Genomic DNA, 17,994 nt, shown 5'->3' with positions numbered 1-17,994 from the left:
CACCAATGATGTTCCAGGGGTGGAGCCAGGGGTAGCCAGAGCCCACCAGGGCCTCCTGAAATCTGACTGACCTTCCCAAAATCCTTAAAAATGATTGGCTATTTGCTTTGTCAGCCATCACCTAGACATTTAAGCATACCCAATCACTGAGCATGTTTTAACCTGCATTAGATTGGTTTTACGTACTTTAACATCAAGGTGAGGTTAATGAAAGTGGCCCCACCATGCTTTCTGTATGTGGCCTTCAATGGAAAAAGTTTGGACACCCCTGAGTTATGGCTTTATATAGATATTTCACCATAATACAGTCATATTTTGCAGAATCTGTGTTTATGATCAATTTAAATAAACAAACAGCACAGAGATGGTGTGTTTAAATCATCTCGTTTTCTGTTTCCACACAATGAAAGCAGAGATAGAACGTTTTCTCTTTACCTGCATGTTTGTAAAAGATCCTTATGTTATACTTCTTCTTGATCTAATGAGAGCTGGCTTTGTGCATCCTGAGGGTTATCAAAACAGACGTAGGCAGGGAGGAAAACATGCTTTTCAGCACAGCTAGGCAGCAAACCCATCAAAAATAAAAACTGTTTTAAGGCATCAGCATCAGACACATGGAGGCTCCTGAGTGAGGCAGACATGGCTTTAAAGAGAACAAAAGTTGAAGAAACAAAGGGAAAACTTTTAAGTTCATGTTTGACAGGGCCTGAGCTCCTTTATTCTACTTTTTCAAACCAAAGCCTGCGTCTTTGATCACTCATCACCCTCCTTTTAGTCTTTTTAATTCAGGCATTTAGCTGGCACTTTTATCTGGAGCAATTTACATTAAATGACTTGTTAGTCTCCAGTTGGAGTTTCCAAAGTCTGACACCAAGAGGATCATTAAAAGTATGTTAAATCAGCTACTAATGAACCCCTGCATGTACAGACAACCATTGCTGAATTTCTTTGGTACAGAGAAATTTTTAAAATGGGAAGTGAAATCAGAAAAATTCTTGATATACAAGGAGAGTCTTTCATGGTTTCCAAGGGGATTTATGATGTTTATTGCTCTATTCTGATGGTGTTTCCAAGTGCATTTGCTCTGAGTGAGGTGCGCAATACAAAGAGGTTGGATTAAGTCGCCTGATTTATCAAAGGTGGGTTTTGGATGTGACATGAATCAAACCAATTAGTGTCAGCTCTCACTTCTTCTAAGAATCATTGGGCTCATGCATAAAATAGTCCATACCAAAAAGTGTGCACCATAATAATTCACATTTTTAAAATCATGTGTATGCACACTTGCAAGAAAAATCCCAATAGAGTGCCTGTAAAAAGTATTCAACCCCTAGGATGTTTTACCCATTTATTGATCCCATAAGTCAATCGTGGTCAATGTAACTTGGCCTTTTCAGCCCAGGTCCAGCTAATTGGTGCTAGTAGTCTTACAATTAGGTAAATGGAGATCACCCGAGTGCAGTGAATGTGTCTCAAGTGATTGTAGCATAAAGACACCTGTGTCTGGAAGGTCCAGTCACTGGTTAATCAGTATTCCTGGCTACAATCACACCATGAAGACAAAAGAACCCTCCAAGCAACTCAGAGAGAAGGTCATTGAAAAGATTTGGGATGGGTACACAAAAATTTACAAAGCTCTCAACATCCCCCCCGGAGTTCAGTTAAATCCATCATGAACAAATGGAAGGAATACGGCACATGTGTAAACCTGCCTTACTCAGGCTGTCCTCAAAAACTCAGGGGCCATGCAAGAAGGAGACTAGTGAGAGAGACTATCAAGACCCCTATGACTACTCTGAAGGAGTTAGCAGCTAAGATGGGAGAGTTTCTGCTTCATGGGAGAGTGGCAAAGAGAAAGCCACTGTTCAAGAAAACTCTGATTAAATCTGGACTAGAGTCCACCAAAAGGCATGTTGGAGAACCCGTGGTCAAGTGCAGGAAATTTCTTCGGTCTGATGAGCCCAAAATGACCATCTGATTGATCATTAGACAAGACACCAACACTGCACACCACCACAAACACACCATCCCCACTGTGAAGCACAGCGGTGGCAGCATCATGCTGTGGGGATGCTTCTCAGCAGCCGGCCCTGGAAGGTTTGTAAAGGTAGAGGGTAAAATAAATGTGGCAAAATATTCAAAGTGGGGGTATTATGCCTTTTTTCAAGGCTTTACACCATCTCTCTGATACGCACGTAGTAGCTTTACATGGTTTAGAGCTCAAAAAACTCCTTATGTTTCTCACACTGGCGTCCTGAAAACCCCTTATTTTAACCTCCGTCTGAAATGCTTCGTTTATGCTGCTGTCTCTTTAACAGCCCCATGCTCCATGGACCTGCTTTCCTCCAACTGGCCGATTTTCCAGAGGCTGGCTGGCAGCAGGACTCAATGTTTTGTGCCCGCCCCCTCTAATGTGGCAAATGTTGTTATGCTAGTAGTTGAAGACTTTGAATGAACCGGTCCGACTGAGTTAAAATATGGCAAATTTTGATATACATCCGTACATGTTAGACCAGGAGTCTGATCCTGATAGTATGGAGAGAGGAGAGAAGAAAAGCAGCAGCAGCGAAGGATAGAGCAGGACCTATCCGTTTGGTAAGTGTTTAATTACCGTGTTTCAATGGCTAAATGGCTAAGAGGCCTTGTGGGGGCGGTCTGTTCTGCTTTGCCGGCAGCACGGACGAACCACGAAACCAGTCAGGAGATAATATTGCGATGACCTCATCAGTTCGCTCCCTGTTTGCTCCATCAAAACATCAGGGTAAAAGGGTAAAACATCCAAGCAGGTAAATACTTGATATAGACACAGTTCATCACCAGCTATGCGAACATGCGCACATGTCGATCATCCTCATCCCCCTTTGAAACGCCAACATACATTCAACCATAAAAAGTCAATGCAAGGGACTTTATACCGGAAAATGCATAAAAATGAGCTGTCAGATTGAAGGTATTTAGTGGCCAATCATACCACCAACTGCAAGAAAAGCAAAGAAAAATATTTCTGACATAATTTGAGGCTTTGTGTGTGAATATACAGGGCCTTAGAACATGTTTTCTGTTAAACAAGAAAATAACTCCAAGGCTCTCTCTTCAAATGTTAAAGTGCCTTTATTTTCATGGCATGGTCACATGGGCCTCAAATACGCACTTGTACATGTCTCAGCATTCTTCTTCTTTGGGAAGAAAATCAAGGCATTTCAAAGTTTTTTTCTTCTTATTTCACTGGCAACTTGAATCCAATGCCAAATAGCTATTCAAACACACTCTCATCTTGAGTCCATGAATCACTCCTTTCTACAGTTTTTTGTATTCTACACATAATTCTTATTTTCTACTGCAGGGTCATATACAAAAGAAAAAACATACCAACACCACACTGCCTCTGCCGATTCTCTTACTCCTTCTGTAGTGCAAAAACATCCACCGATCATTGTTACACATGACTTTCACTGCTGTTTTGATTTGTTTACAGGACCCACAGTGATTTCTTCACATAATCAGAGTGCTCTCATCACTCAGAGGTCTTGGATTTTATTAAATAGAGGTTTGATCCATGAACACAAAGCTTTTAATCACTATTTCATCTTGTCTGTTTGTTTGGTTTGTTTCATCCTGATGAGCTCAGCCTGCTCTGAGATTATGAGAAAATGTGATGATTGTGTACGAGCTGTCCAGGCTTCACGTCCAGGATTAATCGACATCCTTTGCTCGATTATACAGTAATTCGGTGCAGATGATGAAGATGTGCAGAGTGATGAGAAGCAGTCTAAGTCGACACCACTGTGTATCAATTTACATTGTATGTCTTACAACATAGTTATATTTGAACAAAAAATCCCACCTTGTGATAAAAGAACAATATGTGAAGACATTAAAAGACCACTGTCCCTTGGCTTGCATTGATTCCCAGTATTTAATGTTACTTTGGATTTCTATATGAAACAATTAAACTTGGATACAGTGTTAACATTTGCTCTCCAGATGACTAAAGGGATAGGAGATAAGATCACACTACTAAAACATGTACTATATATAGAAGAAATAAAAAGAACAGAGGCTTGTTGTGTTTTTGTTGGCAAGGGTTGAGCACGCAAGCACTGCAGTCTAAAATCTGACAGAAGTTAGCAATATTCTAAATTATACACACTGTACCTTTAAGTCATTTTTTACATAAGTATTCCCACAACATCAGAAATAGTCAAAAAGATTTCCGAACATCCAATATGTCTGCAAGAGGCACAAAACATATTAATCAGTGTTAATTTTGGCAGCTATTTTTTTATTTTAGTCTTAGTTTCAGTCTTTGAATGAAATGTCTTTTAGTTTTAGTCACATTTTGGTCATTTCTATCCTTTTTAGTTTTGGTTTTAGTCATCAAAAACTCAAAACATTATGGCCGAGTTTTAGTCCATAAAAGTCTTCACATTTTAGTCTTTATTTTAAGTCCAAGCATTTATTTTCTTGCCTAAATCTGGTACCAAATCATTGTAGTGTGTTCTACGCACTCTGCCAAATCTTGGGTCCCTGCTTTCTACAGCTGAGAGGCAGAAGAGCTACAGCTGCATTATTTTTTGACAGATTTAGCCGCAGTGTAGAAATACTACAGATTTTGAATGTCTGACAAAAACTACATGACATCTTAGTCTAGTTTTAGACATCTTGATGAAAACTAAACTTAGTTTTTGTCAGTTTTAGTCATTACCGAACTATTTTTGTAAGTCTTAGTCTAGTTTTTGTCATGGAAAAAAAAGGCTGTCGACGAACATTTTTTTGTCATAGTTTTAGTCGACGAAATTAACACTGGTATTAATCACTAAGTCTCCTGATAAACTGACAGGATCAGACAGGACTCATGTTAATTATTATTCTGTGTGCTCAACCACAAGCTCGATGACAGGATGTTTTCAACACACTGATAAATGTCCTTCTTTCTATAGCATTCCCTAAATAACAGGAACAAACTGTGCAAGAGAGTTTGGACTCTAGACCAGGCATTAGGTTTTCTAAGGCACGACTGTTTTCTGTGTCCTCAAAAAAGATACATTCCTGAGAGCTAAAGATGGTGCAAGCTAATTTGCTATCTTAAAATGTGATTGCTGTTTCCAGATATGACCCTGTGAAAGATTAAGCTGCCTTTTTAGGCTAGTAACTTTATCCAGGTGCTAGACTGTCCTAATTATCTTTCGAAACTTCTAACCATGGTGGGGAAAAAGTTCAATCGTTGGGCCAAAATTTAGGAAGCACCTATTTGAACCTCAAAATTCTACCTCTAACTTCCACAAACTGTCTAACAGCAGCTAGAGCCCCTATTTGACAAGTCATGCCTCAACGTAACAATTACCAGGAGCCATTTTATAGATTAATCCCCCAAAACGCCATTCACTCAGTTGTAAAATACTCAAAGACACGAGTGTTTTGTATACATTGATGTACTGCGCACACACATGCACAGCCAAACACAGCCTACGGTTCCCTCTTGCCCTGCAATGACAGGCCATCAGCAGAGCAGTGGAACCGTCACACTTCCTCGCCCTTTTTCTTTCAAACAGTTTCTGTACATTTTCCAGATGGTCAATATTTCCTCCGTTAAATCATGCTCTCTGAACATGGGGGGAAAAATCTCCACAGACAGACCCGTGCTAAAAATAAACCCAGTCCTTCTGGTGTGGTTAGCCTGGAGAAAACTGGTTTCCTTCACTGAGACAGAGACAAAGGAAGAGAAAAACTCATTAGATGGATCTTTAACTGTGTTAAGGTGATGTCTGAGTTTAAATGGAGCTTCTGGGCAAAAAAGGACACCCCTTCATTTTACATCTCTATAGTAACTGTAAATACACCGTACCACCATTTCCACTGTGGTTAAAGTCGGCAACTAGACGAGCTTCCTGTGCGTCAGAGACTCCCAGACCAGTATTTTAAAGGGAGGATATTAGATGTTTAGGCTGAGGTGTGGCTCAGGATGTTGTACACATGTGAAAGCAAACTTTATGTCGCAGTTATTGCTGCATAAATAAACAGGTAGTTAAAGATTGTCTACAGACTGGATGACTCACCTCATATTAATAAAGGTTATAACTTACATGCACTTCCAATTTACCCAGGTCTTGTATGACCATCAAAACCGCCACAGTGAACCTCAAGCTATCGATCTAATTCACAAAAAAAGTGAGCAGAACATTTCTTCATTGTAAACACTGCTAGACAAAGCAATTCATGGGCAAAATGACCCAAAAGCCCCTATACTCAGTTAATTACATTGCTGTTTTTATTTTGTGCTTCATGTGTTTGCTGTAAATTTCATCCCTCTAACAAATTCAAAATGGATTTTCTTTTAACAAGCACTTTCACGCTATGCTGAACTTGGAGAAAAACAATCTGCAGTGTTACTTAGATATTTGGATGTTCTTCTTTTAGCATAATTGGAGCTCAGATTAAAAAATAATGAGTATTTTTTATGCTTGTATTTCGCTTTAATTGCACAATGCTGTCTAACATATGAGTGCTGAGATTCTGTGTGTACATTGATTCAGTGGTGGTCAGGATTGGCCAAACCGTAGAATATTTCGGACTCTAACTTCCATCCTCTGGTGCTCCCTGATTCCCAGCAACCACTTCTAGTTCAGTGAAGAGCTTTGATTGCAACATGATGAAAACGTTAACTTGCTAATATAATCCAAAACATTTCCTCCTACTGAATGAAATTTGTCCAGAAAAACACAAAAAACCAAATGGATGTCTATCTCATTTGCAAAGAGGTCACATTTTATTAGTTTAATTACTTTTAACTCTATTTCCTCTTCAAGCTAGGTTATAAATGCAACTCATCCATCACAAAAAAACCTTCAGACTGTGCACAGCTGAACTCTTAAGTCTACCTTTGTCAAATAAAATTATGAATTTGTGCAAAATCACCACTAATGCACTTCAGTGAGACACCCCAGACTACCTAATATAAACACAGGATGTGACATTGTAATGGAGCCTGAGCAGCACACTTTAATACACCATTGTGCACAGTGTTTTCTACTTCTAAATATCAGCATCATTATCAGAATTTAAAATGTATTAGCATCAGTAATGTCCTTGTCTTTGTTGTTTGATAGCAGTTAGCAAAAAGCTAAAAGCATTGCCACCCCCTAGATTGATGTGTAAATACTGTCATACATAACTGCCTTTTTCCTCCATTCAGAAGTATTCGTCCTGTGACGGTGTACACCAAAGTGTACCCTCTGAACTTACAAATACATTTACCAACTAGAAAAGCACTCGGAGAACGCAGACCTCCGCCAGTAGCCCTATCTCCCAATAGTGCAGAATCCTTAAAAAATTCCTGGATCAAGACGGTGATCCGGATCAGTCCTAAAATCTAATCAGTTCTTCCTTATGCCATTTCTGACATTTCCTGAAAATTTCATCAAAATCCGTCCATAACTTTTTGAGTTATTAGACTGAGAGCCTCACCCATGGTCTCACTGGACGACTGGAAGTCATGGCAGAGAGTGAATATTCCTCTATTCCTCCCAGCACTGTGAGTATTCTCGCTACAATTTGCTGTCTTTCTCTCTGTTACGCTCTGACTCGTCTCCTCAACCAGGCATGCGTCATTCAAACTCTATAAACTCCAAAACTTTGAATAGAAACACACCCAAAAATGCTGCTGGGATTGAAGTTACTCATGTCCGCCATCTCCTGGTGTAAAGTGGTAACAGCAGAGACCCCCATTAGCCCCATCTCCCAATAGTAAAGTATCCTTTAAAAAATTCCTGGATCCAGACGGTGATCTGGATCAGTCCCAAAATCTAAACAGTTCTTCCTTATGCCATTTCTGACATTCCTGAAATTTCATCAAAATCCATCCACAACTTTTTGAGTTATGTTGCTAACAAACAAACTAACAAACAAACTAACTAACTAACTAACAAACCCACCCGATCACATAACATCCTTGGCGGAGGTAATTATTGGGAAAAACTTAGTGCTAATGATAAGTGATACTGATCATTAAAAAAGTCAAAATAGTAAGTTTAAAGACTCAAAGTCTGAGATGAGAAGTCAAACTTATTACTTCAAAGGGTCAAAACACAAATTTAGATATCAAAATACTGTTTTAAAGGCAGATATATTAAACAGAAGGTCACAATCACAATTGAAAGGTCAAATATGAGATAAAATTTGGAATTAAAAGTTTAGAAGGTCAAAATATGAGTTGCAATTTTAAATTGTAAGGCTAAATGGTCAAAATATGTGATTAAAAGTTAATTTTAGGGCTGAAAAGGTTAAGAAAGTTGAAAATACTTAGTTAAAAGGGTCAAATGGTGAATTCAAATTTATAATTGTATACTTAAAGGGCAAAATATGGGATAAAATATTAAAATCATAAGTTTAAGTCATAATTGTGTGATGCAAAATTTAAAAAAATAATTCAATTTCTTAGTCTTTCCTTTTCCATTTTTATGACTTAATGAGGATATTTTAAATCATCAAGGTTGAAGTAACATTTTTATACTAAAGGAAATCTGCAGACCTCACACTGGTGGGCCAGTTAATATAAACATATGATACGGTCTTATGGGCTGGGTGTAATTGTAGCACGGGCCGGATTTGGCCCCCGGGCCTTGAGTGTGACACCCCTGCCCTAGAACAAAAAAGTAATGAAACACGGGTCAACCAATATTGTTTTATCAGGGCTGATACTGATACAGATTATTATTAGTTCATAATACAGATATTTGGAACTGGTAAGCATTTATGACATACAAAATGTACTTGATGTGGCAACAGTAAAATTGAATTATCTAAAAAAATGAAGGAAAATAAACAATTTAGCCCTATCTCAATCAGCATGAGAAACGACACTGCGCAACGAAGTAGCAGCAGGATAACAGGAAGTGAGGCCACATGCTCATCGTGTCATTGGTACAAAGGATTAAGTGTTGAATGGCTAGCCAAGTGCTCTAGCCTGTGACATCTAGCCAATTAGATTGTGTTGTACAAGATATGGCTGTTAAATATGGACATGGCCATTGATGAAGTGACAGTTTGACAAATTTTGCATTAAAGTTTGAACATGAAAAAACTTCTGACTCATAGACAAAAGGAAAAAGTCATAATTTTGTGGAGACATTTTGGAGCAAATTGAAAGAAAACCACATTTTTAGAAAGATTTAACCTGTTTTCTAACGCTTTAGCAAAAACATGTGCACCTTAATCAGTAGCTAACATTGAAAAAATACCTTAGAGTAAAAATAAAGCCGGAAAGGAGTACATAACACACTGTCCCAGATATGACTGAATCAAATCATAATTTTATAGCAGAGGATATCTTGTGATATCCTCTCACATCTCAATATTTGCTTAAAGAATCACCGTAACATTGTTTGTGATGAATCTGATGATTTATACCCTGCAAGGACAATAATGTGTATCTTTTCTTACATGATGCACAGTTGGAGCAGAGTTGAACATACACAAGAGTGAATGAGTCATTACTGCACAACAGAGAAATAGTATTGTCAGTAGGTGAGATGTTTTGGTGTAAAAAGAGAAAGGCGTGGGGAAATGTTACAATTTGGCTGTGTTTTACCTGGCTTGGTTTTCCCATGTATTTTTATGTTTTTGTAATGACTGCTCCTCTTTTAGTAGTCAAAATTGTCTTTAGTTCCACATCCTCCCCACTGGTGCATATTTTACACCACTCTCGCATTTCATGTTGCCAATCGTGCCATTCACTCTACCCACATGCGAGGATGAGATGAAGTATCAGCATCCAGGCATGAATCACATCAATCACAAATGTGCCGTCATGGTGTGTGTATTCTGCTATGATGATAGCTAGCCAACATTCATGGATGCCTGCATGCCAGGCTGACAGTTTGATTACCTGCTCAGTTGTGTCGTTAGCATCAGTTTTACTGGTGACATGCAGCAGTCAAAACATGGAGAACAATGAGAGCTAAACACGGACAAGTAAGCTAATGAGAAAACTTCTGACAGAGAGAAGTATTTAGTGCTTAGAAAGTGTATCAGCTTTGCAATGAGGCAAAAATGCTGCACGCAGGAGGAAGGAATTTATGGAACATTAATAAATACTTCTTATTCATTCCTTCTTTAATTCCTGCATTTAAGTATGATGTAGAAGCCTATTGTGTAACTTAAAACTAGCCATGGGATTAATGGTGTGTGCCCCTCATTCATACCAAGTATGCTGAATGTTATGGTCGCTATATCATCATAAAAATGGTTCAACAGCCCATATCTAACATTGGTGTAGTGCATTTTTGTAAAGAAAACATAAAATAATCCATCTTCTACCTCTGCTAAGCAATAAAAAGATACATGTGGTTAGTTCAGGTTTAAAGAGAAATCTAATCCTTGACGCAGAAAATGCCATCTATCCATATGCAAACTTTCCAGCTGAAACAAACCTCAGTGAAACCATCCAGCCCAGCGTTGATCACATGTATCAGAGGGGAGGAAAAGGCATGTCTTTGCTGTGACCGTGATCCATCAAGTATGACAGGCATACAGCCCACAGACGCAGTGTTATTTAAAATGACAGAGCACCGTGGAAGTGACTGTCTCCATCCTGCATCCCGCCACTGCTTCAGGTCGGCAACTCTATATCAAGTTAGGTGGATTTGCCATCTTCTTTCAGCCTGTCAGAAGGAGGTGTTATGGGTGTCGTCCTGTCTCCGGAGGCTGATTCAGATATCATGCAATTGTGATGTCAAAATCTCCTCTTACACCTGGACTCTATATATGCCGCTACATCTGAATTTCCACCATGACTGCCACGGACTCAACAGCAAAAAACTGTGGACCCTCCACTTATTTAGTGTACTGACTATACAGAGATACCCTAGTAGTCATAAATGTGTCGTCCTGCCAATCAGTACAAGAACCCATAAAACTAAAAGAGATAAATAACAGCAGTAGAATGCATCAGCTATGCTGAAGTTTAAACATAAGATCTTACTTACAAGTGATGGAGTTTACGCTTGTCTAACATTTTAGGTTGTGCACTAGCTGAGATAGTTCCAATTAAATCTGTACCTCATAGCAGGTGTAAAGTCAAGAGGTTGAGGAGTTGCAGAGGATTTTATCAGCTGCTTGGTGTCAGCAGTGTGTTCTCAGATTGTGTAACAGCTTTCAGATTTTTTTATATTACTGCTCTTTATCTTATCTAAAGGCATTTAAGTATTTGTGGAAAAACTGAACTTTTGCATATGGAGCATCTCCCAAGACAAAGATGAACTGCACCTGTGCAGAAAGTTGCACTGGCTGAAATGTTTTTATTTGGCAGGTTTGACAATCCAAGCTGTAAACAACCAAGGACTTCTGGACTAGAGTTTTATTCTGTTAGAGTCACTGTGTTGTCTGAATACTAACTTGAGACACTAGAACAGAGAAAATGTGGATGACATCTAGTCTCAGATAATTAGCAGCAGTTGGATGATGTTTGTTTACAGAGATTAATTAAAGCCAGATTGTTGTCCGATGAAAGATGATGGAGCCAATAACTGGCTTATGGCTGATGTTTTATTACTCTCATGCTCTTCACAAGGACTGTTTAACTAACACGATAAATACCTGCTGAAGCTGGTGGACTATTATACTCAGATCACTTAAGAAAATAAGTGCATAGAAAAAAAATATGAACCCCCTTGGATATTTTCCCTTTTAAGATATTATAAATCAATTATGGCTGAAAAATGTGGCTTTTCTTGACAAACAAATGCAAAAAAATGTTAAAAAAAAAAAAAAAATCTCAAATGTCAAAGTGAGAACAGTTTTCTACAAAGTTGTGAACTAAACAAAAATATCTGGTGAAAGAGGGATCACCTGAGGGCAGTTAATGTGTCTCTAGTGACTGTAGTATAAAGACACCTGTGTTGGAAGGTTCGGTCACTGGGCAATCAGTTTTCCTGGCTACCATTACACCCTTAGGACAAAGAACACTCCAAGCAACTCAAGGGAAAGGTGATTGAAAAGTATATGAGAGGGGATGGATACAAAAAATTCCAAAGCACTGAACATCCCCCAGAATTCCCCTAAATCCATCCAGAAATGGAAGGAATGGCACATGTGTAAATCTGCCTAGAGTGGCCGTACAAGAAGGAGACTAGTGAGAGAAGCCACCAACACACTACTCTGAAAAGTTACAAGCTTCAGCGTCTGAGATGGGAGAGACTCTGCATACAACAACTGTTGCCCATTTTCTTCAACAAGTCAAAGCTTTATGGGGGAGTGGCAAAGAAAATGCCACTGTTTAAGAAAACTCCAATTAAATCTCCACTAGAGTTCTCCAAAAGGCATGTGGGAGACTACATGTTCAAGTGGGAGAAAGTTTTTTGGGCTGATGAGACCAAAATGGTGATTTTTGGCCATCAGACCAGACACTATGTTTGGTGGACACCAAACGCCATTCCGCTGTGACGCACCGTGGTGGCAGCATCATGCTGTGGGGATGCTTCTCAGCAGCCAGCACTGGAAGGATTGTAAAAGTAGAGGGTAAAATAAATGCAGCAAAATACAGAAAAGAGTGTTCAAAGGAGGCATCCCTAGGCTCAAGTTCATCCTGTGGGTCCTTCAAGCAAGTCATTCCCTGCTCTCCCCTCCTTATTTCACACACTATGTCCTATCCAAATAAAGGCAAAATAAAAGCCCAATAACACACCTTAAAAATGCTTCAGTGACTCATGATGTGGAATTCATACTTACAGATGGTGCAATCTGAGATCACATGGTATATCTGGTGTATTAGGTTTAGGTTAGATTTGTACATTAAAGGCTTGACTGGATGTTATCTTATTCAGGTTTAGCGAGCTTGTTGTATTGTAGAGTATTTCACATTGTAAGCCGCTAGCTAGGACATAAATACTCTTACACACCTAAATGCTGATAAAACCCATCTACATTTGCCTTATGATTACATACAAAACAGTCATCTCAGAGGGAGAGAAACATATCTTTCGTTCCCCAGCATGATTCATGAGACACCCGCTGAGTTCATCATTGGCATACAGTTTCCATACTGTGAGCCAGCGTATGTGTGCATCTTACACCTTTCACCAAGCCTTCCCAATCTAATTAACAGCTTTCTGGGGGTTGCAAACACAAACCAAAACATCTAAAATTATTCTCTCTTTTTTCAATAGATGTTTGCCAAAGATTCTTCCTCCTCTCATGTCGTTCTGATGGCCTCTCTCCCCTTTTTTTCAAACTCTGTCGCCCTCCCTCTTCAGCACTACGAGTGTGATGGATGGCATAAAGGGTGAGGAGGGGAAGGACATCGAGGAGGAGGAGGAAGAGAGCGGTAATAGGCAGAACTAAGTTAATAGCCCTGCTCGACGAGTAACATGCCTGCCAGTGGTGGCTGGAAAATTTAATTAGCCTCAGCTCCAGTCTCATCCTCATTCCCAGTATTGGTCCCAGTGCCCCTAGCCTTGCATCTATGTGTAAAAGAGTTGTAAAGGAAAGGAAAAAGAGTAAACAGAGAGACAGGAGGTTAATACTCATCTCACATCTTGTTTTCTTTGCTCTCTGTCTTGTCATTTTCTTTGACAAACATACAGATGCTGTTTTGATCCAAGCATTGTTGCACAGTGTCAAGCTCTCTGTCTGAGGCATTGAATGATTGAAGAGGCATGTAATAATGTACATCTTCATCTTACCCAGCGGCAGGATTGGATTGAAGACAAAGAAAACAAAAGCAAATCACAGCTTTACGGGAGAACCTGAACACAGTGAGAGACTGTTGCTGCATACATATCAGATCTTGCTGTTTTTCCTCTTAAGCCTTTCCTATTGAGGGGAAGCGAAGCGTAGCGCGTGTGCAGACTTTCTCCGAAGTCTATGAAGATATTTTTATCTCTGAATAAATTCTGTCTACAGGAATATATCGCAGTATCTTTTACAACTGGGTTCGCACATTCATTTAATACATGCTGCTTTTTAGATGGTTCCTTCACAACCAACTCAAGCAGACTGTTTACCCTCTCTGAGCTTTTCTCCGCACATAAACAACATTAATAAACCAGAAAAGGAATAGGATTTTAAGACTCTGAAAGCACACTGACTTAGTTATGGAAGGTCATGGGGAAGTCTTGGAAGTTTTAGTTATGACTCTGCTGGAAATCTTCACTTCATTTGATGGCAAACCTTTGATAAATGTTTTTTTCTATTTTCACTGTGTATTACAAGCTTACAAGGACAGAGACTAACATTTCCAAGAAGCAAAGATCTCTTACCCTAACCCTAACCTACCCCTAACCATAACCCTTAAACTAAGTATTTTTACTATTAACCCAAATAAGACATCCTTGAAGGCATTAGGCATAAGGTATGATTGTTTGCTTTACTATGATATTGGGTTTTAGGACAGTTTTGTTAAGCCTTCTATTTTGTGCTCTCAATGCTCTCAATCTCACTTTAGAGTACTTCTCGTGGACTTTTACTGATGTTTGCTTCTGCTACTGTTTTTGTTAAAAATAGTTCCATGTATTTCATCTTGTACTTGTTGTAAGGAAATATCACCAAGGAAACATATCAGAGATGTAATAAATGCAGCAGCTCTAGACATGAAAGTTGCACCCATGAGGAGATGAGCCCAGTAGATTCCCTAATGACAGAAGTCCTGCCTTTTCTTGATCTTGATTGGTCAGTGAGGGAAACATCAAGTAGTATTGACGAGTCTGTCAGTGCTCCAAAAGTTAGTAGCATAAAAAGTTAAGTATCTTATCAGCAGAACGTGCATTTCTATGATATTCAGGTAGGTAAAAGTGGTTGCCTAGGTCGGTCCACACTCAAGAAGGCCTATCATAAGCCTCGTAAGCAGATGGATTTGCCAGACTCCATCTCTGTCATCTTAAAAAGCTCCAATCAACAACATTCTTGCCCAGCTGAACATTGTCTGGACCAATTAGCATCATTTGGGGAGAACGAGACGGTAATTACTTTAGTTCAGTCAGGAACACCCTCGTCATAGATTTAAACCATTCATTGCCAAATGGAATACAGCTAGAGTTGGCATTATAGCTCTGCTTTTCAGAGTACTCCCTGGGTTAGCAAAGCAGCCTGCTTAGGCTTTCCAGGGAGTGCATGCAAAATCCCCCACATGGGTAAATACATGCATAGAGATTTGATAGGATACAACATGCAGACTTAATAGGAGGATGCTGGGGTGGAGGAGGTAATATTTCAGACAGCAGCGACGGGGTAGGAGTAGCAGGGATAAGTGAGAGTGGAGAAGTAATTTAAATACACCGCCTTATTGCTAAACACGCGCTGTGATTGGTTGAGTGGGGTTGGGAATGGTGATTCGAGCATCAGCCTGTCAGCTGATAATGGCTGGGCGTATGACTTCCGTGTCCTTCATGAACTTATGTAAACTTCATTTATAATGAAAGCCGTTTGCAAAGACTACCGCCACTGCAGTGGTTAGCTTGTATGTGTAGTATGGCAGAACATTTACCGGAGCTGGACCACAGTTCTGTATGAAACAGCACTATAAGCTTTTCATGATAGATGGACAGATGGATGCGTGAATGAATGGACAGATGTGTGGATGCATGGATGGATGGACGGATGGATGGATGGATTGGTGGATGGATGAATGGTTGGATAGATGGATGGATGAATTGACAGATGTGTGGATGGATGGACAGATGGATGGATGGATGGATGGATGGATGCATGCATGCATGGACAGATGGATGGTCGGACGGATGAAGCCGAGCACTGGAGAGGTATGTGATTAGCTGTCAGTGTTACAAAACTGGCTGGGCTGTGGTTACATAAAAGTTAAAACATGTTTAGTTTGATTTGAAGGACTAGAGCTGTCTGAACTGCAGTTGTAAAGTTTTTGGCAAGGCTCTTCTGCAGCTCTAAGTTCAGTTTGTGAACCAATAGTAGTTCTGTGGTCACAGTTTGATATTGTTGACTCACTTGGAATGCATTACACAATGCAAGCATTATAGTCTCTTCTGTATCTGAGGGTTTTTAGTTTGTTTTGAAGGTGTTTTTCGCAGCCATCTCCACAGTGTGACTGACCACTACATGATGGATCTCAACGTGCCATGATTATGAAAAGCTGCATCACTAGAAACATAGTTACGGGCGCACTACTGTTACCACAGCAAACATAGCAGCTAGGCTGGTGATGTCTGGACACTAAAATCTGATCTGATCTCTTAGAAGCAACAATACGGACTGTTTGTCTTGGAGATTTGATTTTAGAAAGCAATCTGATTTTCCTGCCGTGGGAACAAAGCCCCAGTGTCAGGCATCCTGATCATGATGGATGTGATTGTTCATTTGATCACATTCTTATCGAAAAGTCATCAATCAGTCTTGTAAGACTAACACAGAGTGACAGCATTGAGAGTGTAACAGAGATGCTGTTTCTGATTCCATTTGATTTGTCCTTCAAAATCAAACAGCTGACTGGTGATTAAACATTGGATCATTTCTACTGCCACTAATTTACTAGCTGTCTTTGACAACAACTTACATCTCTGGAAATGGATGCTTCTAAGTCCAGTAAAGCCTACAAATAGCGTTAAGTGACTTCTGGCCCAGACCTCCTGTAGAGTTTAGGTTGCAGATGTAAATGCTAATGGCTTTGTTAAAGGTTAATGTCTTGGCTTATTACATCCCTCGCAGTGTCACCCATTTATCTGTTTCTGGTGAGTCTTAGTCCAAGTTATACAGCACTTATATTCTACTTCATTGTTATGAACATTAAAAGGGACAGTTCTTAAGAACAGATAGCCTAGTGCATCGGTTCCTATCCTGGGGTCCGGGACCGTGAGGGGGAGGGGGAAGCGGACAAAGCTTTGTCTGTTTTTAGGCAGCCAAAATCAGACCTGCAAATATTGACTAAAACTAAGATAAAGCAGTTATTAACTATTTTTTAAAGTATGCATAGGCCTTATTTTAGGCTTTAAGAAATGGACGTTGATTTTTGATGGCAATGTCTCTAAACTTTTTCTTCTCTATTGGATCCTGGGGGCCTGTTCAAGGCTGTTGTCCTTGATTTTGGTGGCCAAATCCTTCATGCAGCTCCTTCTCATGCAATCCATTGTTGTATTAACCTGACATGCTGGATAGACTGTTTCATATGTCAACTGCATGGATATTAGATCCTGATTAATATGGGATTTTTGGGGCCGATGCCAATACCGATATTGGGGGCTAAAAAAAGCCGATATCCAATATATTGGCCGATATCCAATATGTGGGCTGATAACCGATATTTTGGCCGATATATGAAAGAAGAACATTGATATACACAGGATATATACTGTACATGAACACAAATGTGGACGTGTGAATAACCAGTTGCATTTATCTTTGTTTGTTTCACAAAGATGCAACTTAGAGGACATTAAAATGCTGTATAATAGTCTTATACTGTGGCTGTGGCCCATATTAGACAGGAAAATGATGAATGGAGAGCCATATTTACATAGTTGTGGCAAATATGCACACAGAATAAGTTTACAATGCGTTTCCCTGAGGAAGGCCACAAGCTTAAATGCACCTGTTTTATAAAGTTGTTCTCTAAAGATAAACACCATATGAATGGTTTTCTGGTTTGTGCTTTTCAAAGTAAAAGCCTGGTTTAGTATTTCTATACTAAACTCTGTTCACTTGCACTGAATGCTTTTATTTTGAAAAGTTCCCGACACAGTTCCTCTGTACACTAAATCAAGAAGCTTTTAGCGGCGTTTACTGAGGTAAAACTTATGAAGAAGAACAGGGCTTTGAGGGCTTTGAGAGCAGGGAGATGCAGCTGACATGCAGAAAACTCACGCCCTGTGTGAAAGCTGCAGCGGCAGGAACCGGAGCTGACATGCTGCACACGCAAGCCACAAAACACAATCCCAGTCTGAAACGAGCATTAGTCCTCTACTCTGCTGCAGTCAAACTGCGCGAGGATGAGCCTGCCTGTAAGTGCTTAGGGACAGAGAGGGGCCCCCATGGTAGCAG

General features: G+C 39.7%; 1 protein-coding gene across 5 annotated transcripts in view; it reads right to left on the bottom strand.

Moving 5' to 3' along the window:
* Positions 1-17,994, bottom strand: part of arvcfb (ARVCF delta catenin family member b) — a 271,707-nt gene that overhangs the window by 95,628 nt on the left and 158,085 nt on the right. The window lies entirely within an intron of this gene.

The sequence above is a fragment of the Cheilinus undulatus genome, linkage group 5 (assembly GCF_018320785.1).
Source record: "Cheilinus undulatus linkage group 5, ASM1832078v1, whole genome shotgun sequence".
Taxonomy (NCBI): Eukaryota; Metazoa; Chordata; class Actinopteri; order Labriformes; family Labridae; genus Cheilinus; species Cheilinus undulatus.
Note: the sequence above shows the minus strand (reverse complement) of the source record. Positions and strands in the feature narration are given on the sequence as shown.